Source organism: Stenella coeruleoalba (genome assembly GCF_951394435.1).
Source record: "Stenella coeruleoalba genome assembly, chromosome: 4".
Lineage (NCBI taxonomy): Eukaryota > Metazoa > Chordata > Mammalia > Artiodactyla > Delphinidae > Stenella > Stenella coeruleoalba.
In genome coordinates, this window is record NC_137149.1 from 89098935 (window position 1) to 89114089 (window position 15155).

Genomic DNA, 15155 nt, shown 5'->3' on the forward strand with positions numbered 1-15155 from the left:
TGATTCTCTTTTGGAGACATAGCAATCCATAGGTTTTAAGATTCTTACTAGTCAGGTACATTCTTAGGCGTTTAATATGCAGTGTTGAGTCCATTTCGTTGAGCAAGGAGTAGCTCTTGTCTATTCCATATTTGGCTTAAGGAACTTTATCTGTGCTCATTTCAATCTCTGGTTTTATGCAGCACCCCAACTCACCTTTACCCTTAAGCAAGCATAAGTTGGTTTTCTAAATTTGAGACCTTGTTCTGTTCTGTAATTCAGTTCCTGTGTAGCCAAGTTTCCATTCCGTGTATTACTGATATCTTATGATGTTTCTTTTTCTGTGTGACTTATTTCAGTTAGAATCATCATACCTGAATCCACTCATTGTGCTGCTAAGGGCCTGATGACACAGATTTCATTGCTGAGTGATATTGCTTTGTAAGTAAATACCACAACTTCTTTATCCATTTTTCACTTTCTGCAATGTTGAACTTGTACTGTAAACGAGGTTCTTGTAAACAGAGCCGTTCCAAACTTTGGGGAGCTGTGTCTTTTCGATTTTAATTTCCCTAAGCTATAGGACCATAAGTGGAAGTTCCCTAGGCTCTGTTGCTTTGTTTTTTAGATGTTTCAGGAAACACCATACACTTCTCCCAAGTGTCTGTTGGCAATTTACATCCCGCCCTTCAGCATAACAAGGCTCCCAGTTCTCAATGGCCTGTTGCCTTTCTGGATTTTACACTTTTTTCAGATGGCCCTTTTGACCGGGGGGAAGTGAGACTTCATTGTAGTGCAGATTTCCTTTGCAAGCTTGCTTGGTTGGCCAAAAAGGGCGTATGCGTTTTTTCCTGAATATATTCAGGAAAAAACGCATACGCCCTTTTTGGCCAAGTGCATCATTGTGGACTTTCTGCCTCTTTTCCTATGCTTTCAATGCAATTCCAGTCTACCTCCTGAAATCGGTTTCCTGCAATTCTGCCCCGCTTTCAAGTCCTCTTGGCAGCCTTACTTCAGTCTATTTTTGGACGATAGCTGTCATTTATAACTCTGCAGGTTTGTGAATTACAGTGCCCCTGAGCTCCTTTCTTCAACTCGCTTTCTTGTGACCTGGCCGCAACACCGCAGGATGGCTTCAGGCCCTAATCTGGTTCCGGGCCGGCATGCTGAGCCTTTGGTTAATTCCTCTTCCTGGTGGGAAATGAGAGTTAAATTTGCCCGTCCAGACACCTCCAGCTAGCCTCTCATTGGTTCTCGCTATTCCTGTTCATCTTCCGCAGAAATTGCAAACTGGGCCAAACAGGAGGTTAAAGGGACTGACTCTCCAAGTGGGGAGAGTGTTCGTAAAGCGTCTGGAATGTTGCACCCGAGTACCAGGGGAGGAAAACTGAGACATATTTGAACATGTCTCCCGTTCACATGGTTGATCATACTTGGGTTCCACATGCATGTTTTAGCTGAAGGAAGAATACCTTAAACCTGGAGAGTTGAGACCCGTGTAATGGGTACCATGCAATATGACTTCAAAGGGTCTTCATCTGCTCACCGAACCTCTCCAATCCTATCACTGCTGCGTTTATGCCCCTGTACACATGCTTGATTCTCTTTCGGAGACATAGCAATCCATAGGTTTTAAGATACTTACTAGTCAGGTACATTCTTAGGCGTTTAATATGGGGTGTTGAGTCCATTTCGTTGAGCAAGGAGTAGCTCTTGTCTATTCCATATTTGGATTAAGGAACTTTATCTGTGCTCATTTCAATCTCTGGTTTTATGCAGCACCCCAACTCACCTTTACCCTTAAGCAAGAATACATTGGTTTTCTAAATTTGAGACCCTGTTCTGTTCTGTAATTCAGTTCCTGTGTAGCCAAGTTTACATTCCGTGTATTACTGATATCTGATGATGTTTCTTTTTCTGTGTGACTTATTTCAGTTAGAATCATCATACCTGAATCCACTCATTGTGCTGCTAAGGGCCTGATGACACAGATTTCATTGCTGAGTTATATTGCTTTGTAAGTAAATACCACAACTTCTTTATCCATTTTTCACTTTCTGCGATGTTGAACTTGTACTGTAAACGAGGTTCTTGTAAACAGAGCCGTTCCAAACTTTGGGGTGGCTGTGTCTTTTTGATTTTAATTTCCCTAAGCTATAGGACCATAAGTGGAAGTGCCCTAGGTTCTGTTGCTTTGTTTTTTAGATGTTTCAGGAAACACCATACACTTCTCCCGAGTGGTTGTTGGCAATTTACATCCCGCCCATCAGCATAACAAGGCTCCCAGTTCTCCATGGCCTGTCCTGCCTTTCTGGATTTTACACTTTTTTCAGATGGCCCTTTTGACCGGGGGGAAGTGAGACTTCATTGTAGTGCAGATTTCCTTTGCAAGCTTGCTTGGTTGGCCAAAAAGGGCGTATGCGTTTTTTCCTGAATATATTCAGGAAAAAACGCATACGCCCTTTTTGGCCAAGTGCATCATTGTGGACGTTCTGCCTCTTTTCCTATGCTTTCAATGCAATTCCAGTCTACCTCCTGAAATCGGTTTCCTGCAATTCTGCCCCGCTTTCAAGTCCTCTTGGCAGCCTTACTTCAGTCCATTTTTGGACGATAGCTGTCATTTATAACTCTGCAGGTTTGTGAATTACAGTGCCCCTGAGCTCCTTTCTTCAACTCGCTTTCTTTTGAGCTGGCCGCAACACCGCAGGATGGCTTCAGGCCCTAATCTGGTTCCGGTACGGCACGCTGAGCCTTTGGTTATTTCCTCTTCCTGGTGGGAAATGAGAGTTAAATTTGCCCGTCCAGACACCTCCAGCTAGCCTCTCATTGGTTCTCGCTATTCCTGTTCATCTTCCGCAGAAATTGCAAACTGGGCCAAACAGGAGGTTAAAGGGACTGACTCTCCAAGTGGGGAGAGTGTTCGTAAAGCGTCTGGAATGTTGCACCCGAGTACCAGGGGAGGAAAACTGAGACATATTTGAACACGTCTCCCGTTCACATGGTTGATCATACTTGGGTTCCACATGCATGTTTTAGCTGAAGGAAGAATACCTTAAACCTGGAGAGTTGAGACCCGTGTAATGGGTACCATGCAATATGACTTCAAAGGGTCTTCATCTGCTCACCGAACCTCTCCAATCCTATCACTGCTGTGTTTATGCCCCTGTACACATGCTTGATTCTCTTTCGGAGACATAGCAATCCATAGGTTTTAAGATTCTTACTAGTCAGGTACATTCTTAGGCGTTTAATATGCAGTGTTGAGTCCATTTCGTTGAGCAAGGAGTAGCTCTTGTCTATTCCATATTTGGCTTAAGGAACTTTATCTGTGCTCATTTCAATCTCTGGTTTTATGCAGCACCCCAACTCACCTTTACCCTTAAGCAAGCATAAGTTGGTTTTCTAAATTTGAGACCTTGTTCTGTTCTGTAATTCAGTTCCTGTGTAGCCAAGTTTCCATTCCGTGTATTACTGATATCTTATGATGTTTCTTTTTCTGTGTGACTTATTTCAGTTAGAATCATCATACCTGAATCCACTCATTGTGCTGCTAAGGGCCTGATGACACAGATTTCATTGCTGAGTGATATTGCTTTGTAAGTAAATACCACAACTTCTTTATCCATTTTTCACTTTCTGCAATGTTGAACTTGTACTGTAAACGAGGTTCTTGTAAACAGAGCCGTTCCAAACTTTGGGGAGCTGTGTCTTTTCGATTTTAATTTCCCTAAGCTATAGGACCATAAGTGGAAGTTCCCTAGGCTCTGTTGCTTTGTTTTTTTAGATGTTTCAGGAAACACCATACACTTCTCCCAAGTGTCTGTTGGCAATTTACATCCCGCCCTTCAGCATAACAAGGCTCCCAGTTCTCAATGGCCTGTTGCCTTTCTGGATTTTACACTTTTTTCAGATGGCCCTTTTGACCGGGGGGAAGTGAGACTTCATTGTAGTGCAGATTTCCTTTGCAAGCTTGCTTGGTTGGCCAAAAAGGGCGTATGCGTTTTTTCCTGAATATATTCAGGAAAAAACGCATACGCCCTTTTTGGCCAAGTGCATCATTGTGGACTTTCTGCCTCTTTTCCTATGCTTTCAATGCAATTCCAGTCTACCTCCTGAAATCGGTTTCCTGCAATTCTGCCCCGCTTTCAAGTCCTCTTGGCAGCCTTACTTCAGTCTATTTTTGGACGATAGCTGTCATTTATAACTCTGCAGGTTTGTGAATTACAGTGCCCCTGAGCTCCTTTCTTCAACTCGCTTTCTTGTGACCTGGCCGCAACACCGCAGGATGGCTTCAGGCCCTAATCTGGTTCCGGGCCGGCATGCTGAGCCTTTGGTTAATTCCTCTTCCTGGTGGGAAATGAGAGTTAAATTTGCCCGTCCAGACACCTCCAGCTAGCCTCTCATTGGTTCTCGCTATTCCTGTTCATCTTCCGCAGAAATTGCAAACTGGGCCAAACAGGAGGTTAAAGGGACTGACTCTCCAAGTGGGGAGAGTGTTAGTAAAGCGTCTGGAATGTTGCACCCGAGTACCAGGGGAGGAAAACTGAGACATATTTGAACACGTCTCCCGATCACATGGTTGATCATACTCTAGGTTCCACATGCATGTTTTAGCTGAAGGAAGAATACCTTAAACCTGGGTAGTTGAAACCCGTGGAATGGGTACCATGCAATATGACTTCAAAGGGTCTTCATCTGCTCACCGAACCTCTCCAATCCTATCACTGCTGCGTTTATGCCCCTGTACACATGCTTGATTCTCTTTCGGAGACATAGCAATCCATAGGTTTTAAGATACTTACTAGTCAGGTACATTCTTAGGCGTTTAATATGGGGTGTTGAGTCCATTTCGTTGAGCAAGGAGTAGCTCTTGTCTATTCCATATTTGGATTAAGGAACTTTATCTGTGCTCATTTCAATCTCTGGTTTTATGCAGCACCCCAACTCACCTTTACCCTTAAGCAAGAATACATTGGTTTTCTAAATTTGAGACCCTGTTCTGTTCTGTAATTCAGTTCCTGTGTAGCCAAGTTTACATTCCGTGTATTACTGATATCTGATGATGTTTCTTTTTCTGTGTGACTTATTTCAGTTAGAATCATCATACCTGAATCCACTCATTGTGCTGCTAAGGGCCTGATGACACAGATTTCATTGCTGAGTTATATTGCTTTGTAAGTAAATACCACAACTTCTTTATCCATTTTTCACTTTCTGCGATGTTGAACTTGTACTGTAAACGAGGTTCTTGTAAACAGAGCCGTTCCAAACTTTGGGGTGGCTGTGTCTTTTTGATTTTAATTTCCCTAAGCTATAGGACCATAAGTGGAAGTGCCCTAGGTTCTGTTGCTTTGTTTTTTAGATGTTTCAGGAAACACCATACACTTCTCCCGAGTGGTTGTTGGCAATTTACATCCCGCCCATCAGCATAACAAGGCTCCCAGTTCTCCATGGCCTGTCCTGCCTTTCTGGATTTTACACTTTTTTCAGATGGCCCTTTTGACCGGGGGGAAGTGAGACTTCATTGTAGTGCAGATTTCCTTTGCAAGCTTGCTTGGTTGGCCAAAAAGGGCGTATGCGTTTTTTCCTGAATATATTCAGGAAAAAACGCATACGCCCTTTTTGGCCAAGTGCATCATTGTGGACGTTCTGCCTCTTTTCCTATGCTTTCAATGCAATTCCAGTCTACCTCCTGAAATCGGTTTCCTGCAATTCTGCCCCGCTTTCAAGTCCTCTTGGCAGCCTTACTTCAGTCCATTTTTGGACGATAGCTGTCATTTATAACTCTGCAGGTTTGTGAATTACAGTGCCCCTGAGCTCCTTTCTTCAACTCGCTTTCTTTTGAGCTGGCCGCAACACCGCAGGATGGCTTCAGGCCCTAATCTGGTTCCGGTACGGCACGCTGAGCCTTTGGTTATTTCCTCTTCCTGGTGGGAAATGAGAGTTAAATTTGCCCGTCCAGACACCTCCAGCTAGCCTCTCATTGGTTCTCGCTATTCCTGTTCATCTTCCGCAGAAATTGCAAACTGGGCCAAACAGGAGGTTAAAGGGACTGACTCTCCAAGTGGGGAGAGTGTTCGTAAAGCGTCTGGAATGTTGCACCCGAGTACCAGGGGAGGAAAACTGAGACATATTTGAACACGTCTCCCATTCACATGGTTGATCATACTTGGGTTCCACATGCATGTTTTAACTGAAGGAAGAATACCTTAAACCTGGAGAGTTGAGACCCGTGTAATGGGTACCATGCAATATGACTTCAAAGGGTCTTCATTTGCTCACCGAACCTCTCCAATCCTATCACTGCTGTGTTTATGCCCCTGTACACATGCTTGATTCTCTTTCGGAGACATAGCAATCCATAGGTTTTAAGATTCTTACTAGTCAGGTACATTCTTAGGCGTTTAATATGCAGTGTTGAGTCCATTTCGTTGAGCAAGGAGTAGCTCTTGTCTATTCCATATTTGGCTTAACGAACTTTATCTGTGCTCATTTCAATCTCTGGTTTTATGCAGCACCCCAACTCACCTTTACCCTTAAGCAAGCATAAGTTGGTTTTCTAAATTTGAGACCCTGTTCTGTTCTGTAATTCAGTTCCTGTGTAGCCAAGTTTCCATTCCGTGTATTACTGATATCTTATGATGTTTCTTTTTCTGTGTGACTTATTTCAGTTAGAATCATCATACCTGAATCCACTCATTGTGCTGCTAAGGGCCTGATGACACAGATTTCATTGCTGAGTGATATTGCTTTGTAAGTAAATACCACAACTTCTTTATCCATTTTTCACTTTCTGCGATGTTGAACTTGTACTGTAAACGAGGTTCTTGTAAACAGAGCAGTTCCAAACTTTGGGGTGGCTGTGTCTTTTTCATTTTAATTTCCCTAAGCTATAGGACCATAAGTGGAAGTGCCCTAGGTTCTGTTGCTTTGTTTTTTAGATGTTTCAGGAAACACCATACACTTCTCCGGAGTGGTTGTTGGCAATTTACATCCCGCCCATCAGCATAACAAGGCTCCCAGTTCTCCATGGACTGTCCTGCCTTTCTGGATTTTACACTTTTTTCAGATGGCCCTTTTGACTGGGGGGAAGTGAGACTTCATTGTAGTGCAGATTTCCTTTGCAAGCTTGCTTGGTTGGCCAAAAAGGGCGTATGCGTTTTTTCCTGAATATATTCAGGAAAAAACGCATACGCCCTTTTTGGCCAAGTGCATCATTGTGGACGTTCTGCCTCTTTTCCTATGCTTTCAATGCAATTCCAGTCTACCTCCTGAAATCGGTTTCCTGCAATTCTGCCCCGCTTTCAAGTCCTCTTGGCAGCCTTACTTCAGTCTATTTTTGGACGATAGCTGTCATTTATAACTCTGCAGGTTTGTGAATTACAGTGCCCCTGAGCTCCTTTCTTCAACTCGCTTTCTTTTGAGCTGGCCGCAACACCGCAGGATGGCTTCAGGCCCTAATCTGGTTCCGGCACGGCACGCTGAGCCTTTGGTTATTTCCTCTTCCTGTTGGGAAATGAGAGTTAAATTTGCCCGTCCAGACACCTCCAGCTAGTCTCTCATTGGTTCTCGCTATTCCTGTTCATCCTCCGCAGAAATTGCAAACTGGGCCAAACAGGAGGTTAAAGGGACTGACTCTCCAAGTCGGGAGAGTGTTAGTAAAGCGTCTGGAATGTTGCACCCGAGTACCAGGGGAGGAAAACTGAGACATAATTGAACACGTCTCCCGTTCACATGGTTGATCATAGTCTGGGTTCCACATGCATGTTTTAGCTGAAGGAAGAATACCTTAAACCTGGAGAGTTGAGACCCGTGGAATGGGTACCATGCAATATGACTTCAAAGGGTCTTCATTTGCTCACCGAACCTCTCCAATCCTATCACTGCTGCGTTTATGCCCCTGTACACACGCTTGATTCTCTTTTGGATACATAGCAATCCATAGGTTTTAAGATACTTACTAGTCAGGTACATTCTTAGGCGTTTAATATGCGGTGTTGAGTCCATTTCGTTGAGCAAGGAGTAGCTCTTGTCTATTCCATATTTGGCTTAAGGAACTTTATCTGTGCTCATTTCAATCTCTGGTTTTATGCAGCACCCCAACTCACCTTTCCCCTTAAGCAAGCATAAGTTGGTTTTCTAAATTTGAGACCCTGTTCTGTTTTGGAATGCCGTTCCTGTGTAGCCAAGTTTACATTCCGTGTATTAGTGATATCTTATGATGTTTCTTTTTCTGTGTGACTTATTTCAGTTAGAATCATCGTACCTGAATCCACTCATTATGCTGCTACGGGCCTGATGACATAGATTTCATTGCTGAGTGATACTGCATTGTACGTAAGTACCACAAGTTCTTTATCCATTTTTCACTTTCTGTGATATTGAACTTGTACGGTAAACGAGGTTCTTGTAAACGGAGGCGTCCCAAACTTTGGGGTGGCTGTGTCTTTTTGATTTTAATTTCCCTAAGCTATAGGACCATAAGTGGAAGTGCCCTAGGTTCTGTTGTTTTGTTTTTTAGATGTTTCAGGAAACACCATACACTTCTCCCGAGTGGTTGTTGGCAATTTACATCCCGCCCATCAGCATAACAAGGCTCCCAGTTCTCAATGGCCTGTCCTGCCTTTCTGGATTTTACACTTTTTTCAGATGGCCCTTTTGACCGGGGGGAAGTGAGACTTCATTGTAGTGCAGATTTCCTTTGCAAGCTTGCTTGGTTGGCCAAAAAGGGCGTATGCGTTTTTTCCTGAATATATTCAGGAAAAAACGCATACGCCCTTTTTGGCCAAGCGCATCATTGTGGACGTTCTGCCTCTTTTCCTATGCTTTCAATGCAATTCCAGTCTACCTCCTGAAATCGGTTTCCTGCAATTCTGCCCCGCTTTCAAGTCCTCTTGGCAGCCTTACTTCAGTCTATTTTTGGACGATAGCTGTCATTTATAACTCTGCAGGTTTGTGAATTACAGTGCCCCTGAGCTCCTTTCTTCAACTCGCTTTCTTGTGACCTGGCCGCAACACCGCAGGATGGCTTCAGGCCCTAATCTGGTTCCGGCCCGGCATGCGGAGCCTTTGGTTAATTCCTCTTCCTGGTGGGAAATGAGAGTTAAATTTGCCCGTCCAGACACCTCCAGCTAGCCTCTCATTGGTTCTCGCTATTCCTGTTCATCTTCTGCAGAAATTGCAAACTGGGCCAAACAGGAGGTTAAAGGGACTGACTCTCCAAGTGGGGAGAGTGTTAGTAAAGCGTCTGGAATGTTGCACCCGAGTACCAGGGGAGGAAAACTGAGACATATTTGAACACGTCTCCCGATCACATGGTTGATCATACTCTAGGTTCCACATGCATGTTTTAGCTGAAGGAAGAATACCTTAAACCTGGGTAGTTGAAACCCGTGGAATGGGTACCATGCAATATGACTTCAAAGGGTCTTCATTTGCTCACCGAACCTCTCCAATCCTATCACTGCTGCGTTTATGCCCCTGTACACATGCTTGATTCTCTTTCGGAGACATAGCAATCCATAGGTTTTAAGATACTTACTAGTCAGGTACATTCTTAGGCGTTTAATATGCAGTGTTGAGTCCATTTCGTTGAGCAAGGAGTAGCTCTTGTCTATTCCATATTTGGCTTAAGGAACTTTATCTGTGCTCATTTCAATCTCTGGTTTTATGCAGCACCCCAACTCACCTTTACCCTTAAGCAAGCATAAGTTGGTTTTCTAAATTTGAGACCCTGTTCTGTTCTGTAATTCAGTTCCTGTGTAGTCAAGTTTACATTCCGTGTATTACTGATATCTTATGATGTTTCTTTTTCTGTGTGACTTATTTCAGTTAGAATCATCATACCTGAATCCACTCATTGTGCTGCTGAGGGCCTGATGACACAGATTTCATTGCTGAGTGATATTGCTTTGTAAGTAAATACCACAACTTCTTTATCCATTTTTCACTTTCTGCGATGTTGAACTTGTACTGTAAACGAGGTTCTTGTAAACAGAGCCGTTCCAAACTTTGGGGTGGCTGTGTCTTTTTGATTTTAATTTCCCTAAGCTATAGGACCATAAGTGGAAGTGCCCTAGGTTCTGTTGCTTTGTTTTTTAGATGTTTCAGGAAACACCATACACTTCTCCCGAGTGGTTGTTGGCAATTTACATCCCGCCCATCAGCATAACAAGGCTCCCAGTTCTCCATGGCCTGTCCTGCCTTTCTGGATTTTACACTTTTTTCAGATGGCCCTTTTGACCGGGGGGAAGTGAGACTTCATTGTAGTGCAGATTTCCTTTGCAAGCTTGCTTGGTTGGCCAAAAAGGGCGTATGCGTTTTTTCCTGAATATATTCAGGAAAAAACGCATACGCCCTTTTTGGCCAAGTGCATCATTGTGGACGTTCTGCCTCTTTTCCTATGCTTTCAATGCAATTCCAGTCTACCTCCTGAAATCGGTTTCCTGCAATTCTGCCCCGCTTTCAAGTCCTCTTGGCAGCCTTACTTCAGTCCATTTTTGGACGATAGCTGTCATTTATAACTCTGCAGGTTTGTGAATTACAGTGCCCCTGAGCTCCTTTCTTCAACTCGCTTTCTTTTGAGCTGGCCGCAACACCGCAGGATGGCTTCAGGCCCTAATCTGGTTCCGGTACGGCACGCTGAGCCTTTGGTTATTTCCTCTTCCTGGTGGGAAATGAGAGTTAAATTTGCCCGTCCAGACACCTCCAGCTAGCCTCTCATTGGTTCTCGCTATTCCTGTTCATCTTCCGCAGAAATTGCAAACTGGGCCAAACAGGAGGTTAAAGGGACTGACTCTCCAAGTGGGGAGAGTGTTCGTAAAGCGTCTGGAATGTTGCACCCGAGTACCAGGGGAGGAAAACTGAGACATATTTGAACACGTCTCCCGTTCACATGGTTGATCATACTTGGGTTCCACATGCATGTTTTAGCTGAAGGAAGAATACCTTAAACCTGGAGAGTTGAGACCCGTGTAATGGGTACCATGCAATATGACTTCAAAGGGTCTTCATCTGCTCACCGAACCTCTCCAATCCTATCACTGCTGTGTTTATGCCCCTGTACACATGCTTGATTCTCTTTCGGAGACATAGCAATCCATAGGTTTTAAGATTCTTACTAGTCAGGTACATTCTTAGGCGTTTAATATGCAGTGTTGAGTCCATTTCGTTGAGCAAGGAGTAGCTCTTGTCTATTCCATATTTGGCTTAAGGAACTTTATCTGTGCTCATTTCAATCTCTGGTTTTATGCAGCACCCCAACTCACCTTTACCCTTAAGCAAGCATAAGTTGGTTTTCTAAATTTGAGACCTTGTTCTGTTCTGTAATTCAGTTCCTGTGTAGCCAAGTTTCCATTCCGTGTATTACTGATATCTTATGATGTTTCTTTTTCTGTGTGACTTATTTCAGTTAGAATCATCATACCTGAATCCACTCATTGTGCTGCTAAGGGCCTGATGACACAGATTTCATTGCTGAGTGATATTGCTTTGTAAGTAAATACCACAACTTCTTTATCCATTTTTCACTTTCTGCAATGTTGAACTTGTACTGTAAACGAGGTTCTTGTAAACAGAGCCGTTCCAAACTTTGGGGAGCTGTGTCTTTTCGATTTTAATTTCCCTAAGCTATAGGACCATAAGTGGAAGTTCCCTAGGCTCTGTTGCTTTGTTTTTTAGATGTTTCAGGAAACACCATACACTTCTCCCAAGTGTCTGTTGGCAATTTACATCCCGCCCTTCAGCATAACAAGGCTCCCAGTTCTCAATGGCCTGTTGCCTTTCTGGATTTTACACTTTTTTCAGATGGCCCTTTTGACCGGGGGGAAGTGAGACTTCATTGTAGTGCAGATTTCCTTTGCAAGCTTGCTTGGTTGGCCAAAAAGGGCGTATGCGTTTTTTCCTGAATATATTCAGGAAAAAACGCATACGCCCTTTTTGGCCAAGTGCATCATTGTGGACTTTCTGCCTCTTTTCCTATGCTTTCAATGCAATTCCAGTCTACCTCCTGAAATCGGTTTCCTGCAATTCTGCCCCGCTTTCAAGTCCTCTTGGCAGCCTTACTTCAGTCTATTTTTGGACGATAGCTGTCATTTATAACTCTGCAGGTTTGTGAATTACAGTGCCCCTGAGCTCCTTTCTTCAACTCGCTTTCTTGTGACCTGGCCGCAACACCGCAGGATGGCTTCAGGCCCTAATCTGGTTCCGGGCCGGCATGCTGAGCCTTTGGTTAATTCCTCTTCCTGGTGGGAAATGAGAGTTAAATTTGCCCGTCCAGACACCTCCAGCTAGCCTCTCATTGGTTCTCGCTATTCCTGTTCATCTTCCGCAGAAATTGCAAACTGGGCCAAACAGGAGGTTAAAGGGACTGACTCTCCAAGTGGGGAGAGTGTTAGTAAAGCGTCTGGAATGTTGCACCCGAGTACCAGGGGAGGAAAACTGAGACATATTTGAACACGTCTCCCGATCACATGGTTGATCATACTCTAGGTTCCACATGCATGTTTTAGCTGAAGGAAGAATACCTTAAACCTGGGTAGTTGAAACCCGTGGAATGGGTACCATGCAATATGACTTCAAAGGGTCTTCATCTGCTCACCGAACCTCTCCAATCCTATCACTGCTGCGTTTATGCCCCTGTACACATGCTTGATTCTCTTTCGGAGACATAGCAATCCATAGGTTTTAAGATACTTACTAGTCAGGTACATTCTTAGGCGTTTAATATGGGGTGTTGAGTCCATTTCGTTGAGCAAGGAGTAGCTCTTGTCTATTCCATATTTGGATTAAGGAACTTTATCTGTGCTCATTTCAATCTCTGGTTTTATGCAGCACCCCAACTCACCTTTACCCTTAAGCAAGAATACATTGGTTTTCTAAATTTGAGACCCTGTTCTGTTCTGTAATTCAGTTCCTGTGTAGCCAAGTTTACATTCCGTGTATTACTGATATCTGATGATGTTTCTTTTTCTGTGTGACTTATTTCAGTTAGAATCATCATACCTGAATCCACTCATTGTGCTGCTAAGGGCCTGATGACACAGATTTCATTGCTGAGTTATATTGCTTTGTAAGTAAATACCACAACTTCTTTATCCATTTTTCACTTTCTGCGATGTTGAACTTGTACTGTAAACGAGGTTCTTGTAAACAGAGCCGTTCCAAACTTTGGGGTGGCTGTGTCTTTTTGATTTTAATTTCCCTAAGCTATAGGACCATAAGTGGAAGTGCCCTAGGTTCTGTTGCTTTGTTTTTTAGATGTTTCAGGAAACACCATACACTTCTCCCGAGTGGTTGTTGGCAATTTACATCCCGCCCATCAGCATAACAAGGCTCCCAGTTCTCCATGGCCTGTCCTGCCTTTCTGGATTTTACACTTTTTTCAGATGGCCCTTTTGACCGGGGGGAAGTGAGACTTCATTGTAGTGCAGATTTCCTTTGCAAGCTTGCTTGGTTGGCCAAAAAGGGCGTATGCGTTTTTTCCTGAATATATTCAGGAAAAAACGCATACGCCCTTTTTGGCCAAGTGCATCATTGTGGACGTTCTGCCTCTTTTCCTATGCTTTCAATGCAATTCCAGTCTACCTCCTGAAATCGGTTTCCTGCAATTCTGCCCCGCTTTCAAGTCCTCTTGGCAGCCTTTCTTCAGTCCATTTTTGGACGATAGCTGTCATTTATAACTCTGCAGGTTTGTGAATTACAGTGCCCCTGAGCTCCTTTCTTCAACTCGCTTTCTTTTGAGCTGGCCGCAACACCGCAGGATGGCTTCAGGCCCTAATCTGGTTCCGGTACGGCACGCTGAGCCTTTGGTTATTTCCTCTTCCTGGTGGGAAATGAGAGTTAAATTTGCCCGTCCAGACACCTCCAGCTAGCCTCTCATTGGTTCTCGCTATTCCTGTTCATCTTCCGCAGAAATTGCAAACTGGGCCAAACAGGAGGTTAAAGGGACTGACTCTCCAAGTGGGGAGAGTGTTCGTAAAGCGTCTGGAATGTTGCACCCGAGTACCAGGGGAGGAAAACTGAGACATATTTGAACACGTCTCCCATTCACATGGTTGATCATACTTGGGTTCCACATGCATGTTTTAACTGAAGGAAGAATACCTTAAACCTGGAGAGTTGAGACCCGTGTAATGGGTACCATGCAATATGACTTCAAAGGGTCTTCATTTGCTCACCGAACCTCTCCAATCCTATCACTGCTGTGTTTATGCCCCTGTACACATGCTTGATTCTCTTTCGGAGACATAGCAATCCATAGGTTTTAAGATTCTTACTAGTCAGGTACATTCTTAGGCGTTTAATATGCAGTGTTGAGTCCATTTCGTTGAGCAAGGAGTAGCTCTTGTCTATTCCATATTTGGCTTAACGAACTTTATCTGTGCTCATTTCAATCTCTGGTTTTATGCAGCACCCCAACTCACCTTTACCCTTAAGCAAGCATAAGTTGGTTTTCTAAATTTGAGACCCTGTTCTGTTCTGTAATTCAGTTCCTGTGTAGCCAAGTTTCCATTCCGTGTATTACTGATATCTTATGATGTTTCTTTTTCTGTGTGACTTATTTCAGTTAGAATCATCATACCTGAATCCACTCATTGTGCTGCTAAGGGCCTGATGACACAGATTTCATTGCTGAGTGATATTGCTTTGTAAGTAAATACCACAACTTCTTTATCCATTTTTCACTTTCTGCGATGTTGAACTTGTACTGTAAACGAGGTTCTTGTAAACAGAGCAGTTCCAAACTTTGGGGTGGCTGTGTCTTTTTCATTTTAATTTCCCTAAGCTATAGGACCATAAGTGGAAGTGCCCTAGGTTCTGTTGCTTTGTTTTTTAGATGTTTCAGGAAACACCATACACTTCTCCGGAGTGGTTGTTGGCAATTTACATCCCGCCCATCAGCATAACAAGGCTCCCAGTTCTCCATGGACTGTCCTGCCTTTCTGGATTTTACACTTTTTTCAGATGGCCCTTTTGACTGGGGGGAAGTGAGACTTCATTGTAGTGCAGATTTCCTTTGCAAGCTTGCTTGGTTGGCCAAAAAGGGCGTATGCGTTTTTTCCTGAATATATTCAGGAAAAAACGCATACGCCCTTTTTGGCCAAGTGCATCATTGTGGACGTTCTGCCTCTTTTCCTATGCTTTCAATGCAATTCCAGTCTACCTCCTGAAATCGG

The 15155-nt window shown here is 43.7% G+C and overlaps 1 long non-coding RNA gene across 50 annotated transcripts in view; it reads left to right on the forward strand.

Annotated features, from left to right (window-relative positions):
• The window catches only part of LOC307185334, a 3778167-nt gene that overhangs the window by 2566855 nt on the left and 1196157 nt on the right, over positions 1–15155 (forward strand). The gene's annotated exons all lie outside the window — the stretch shown is intronic.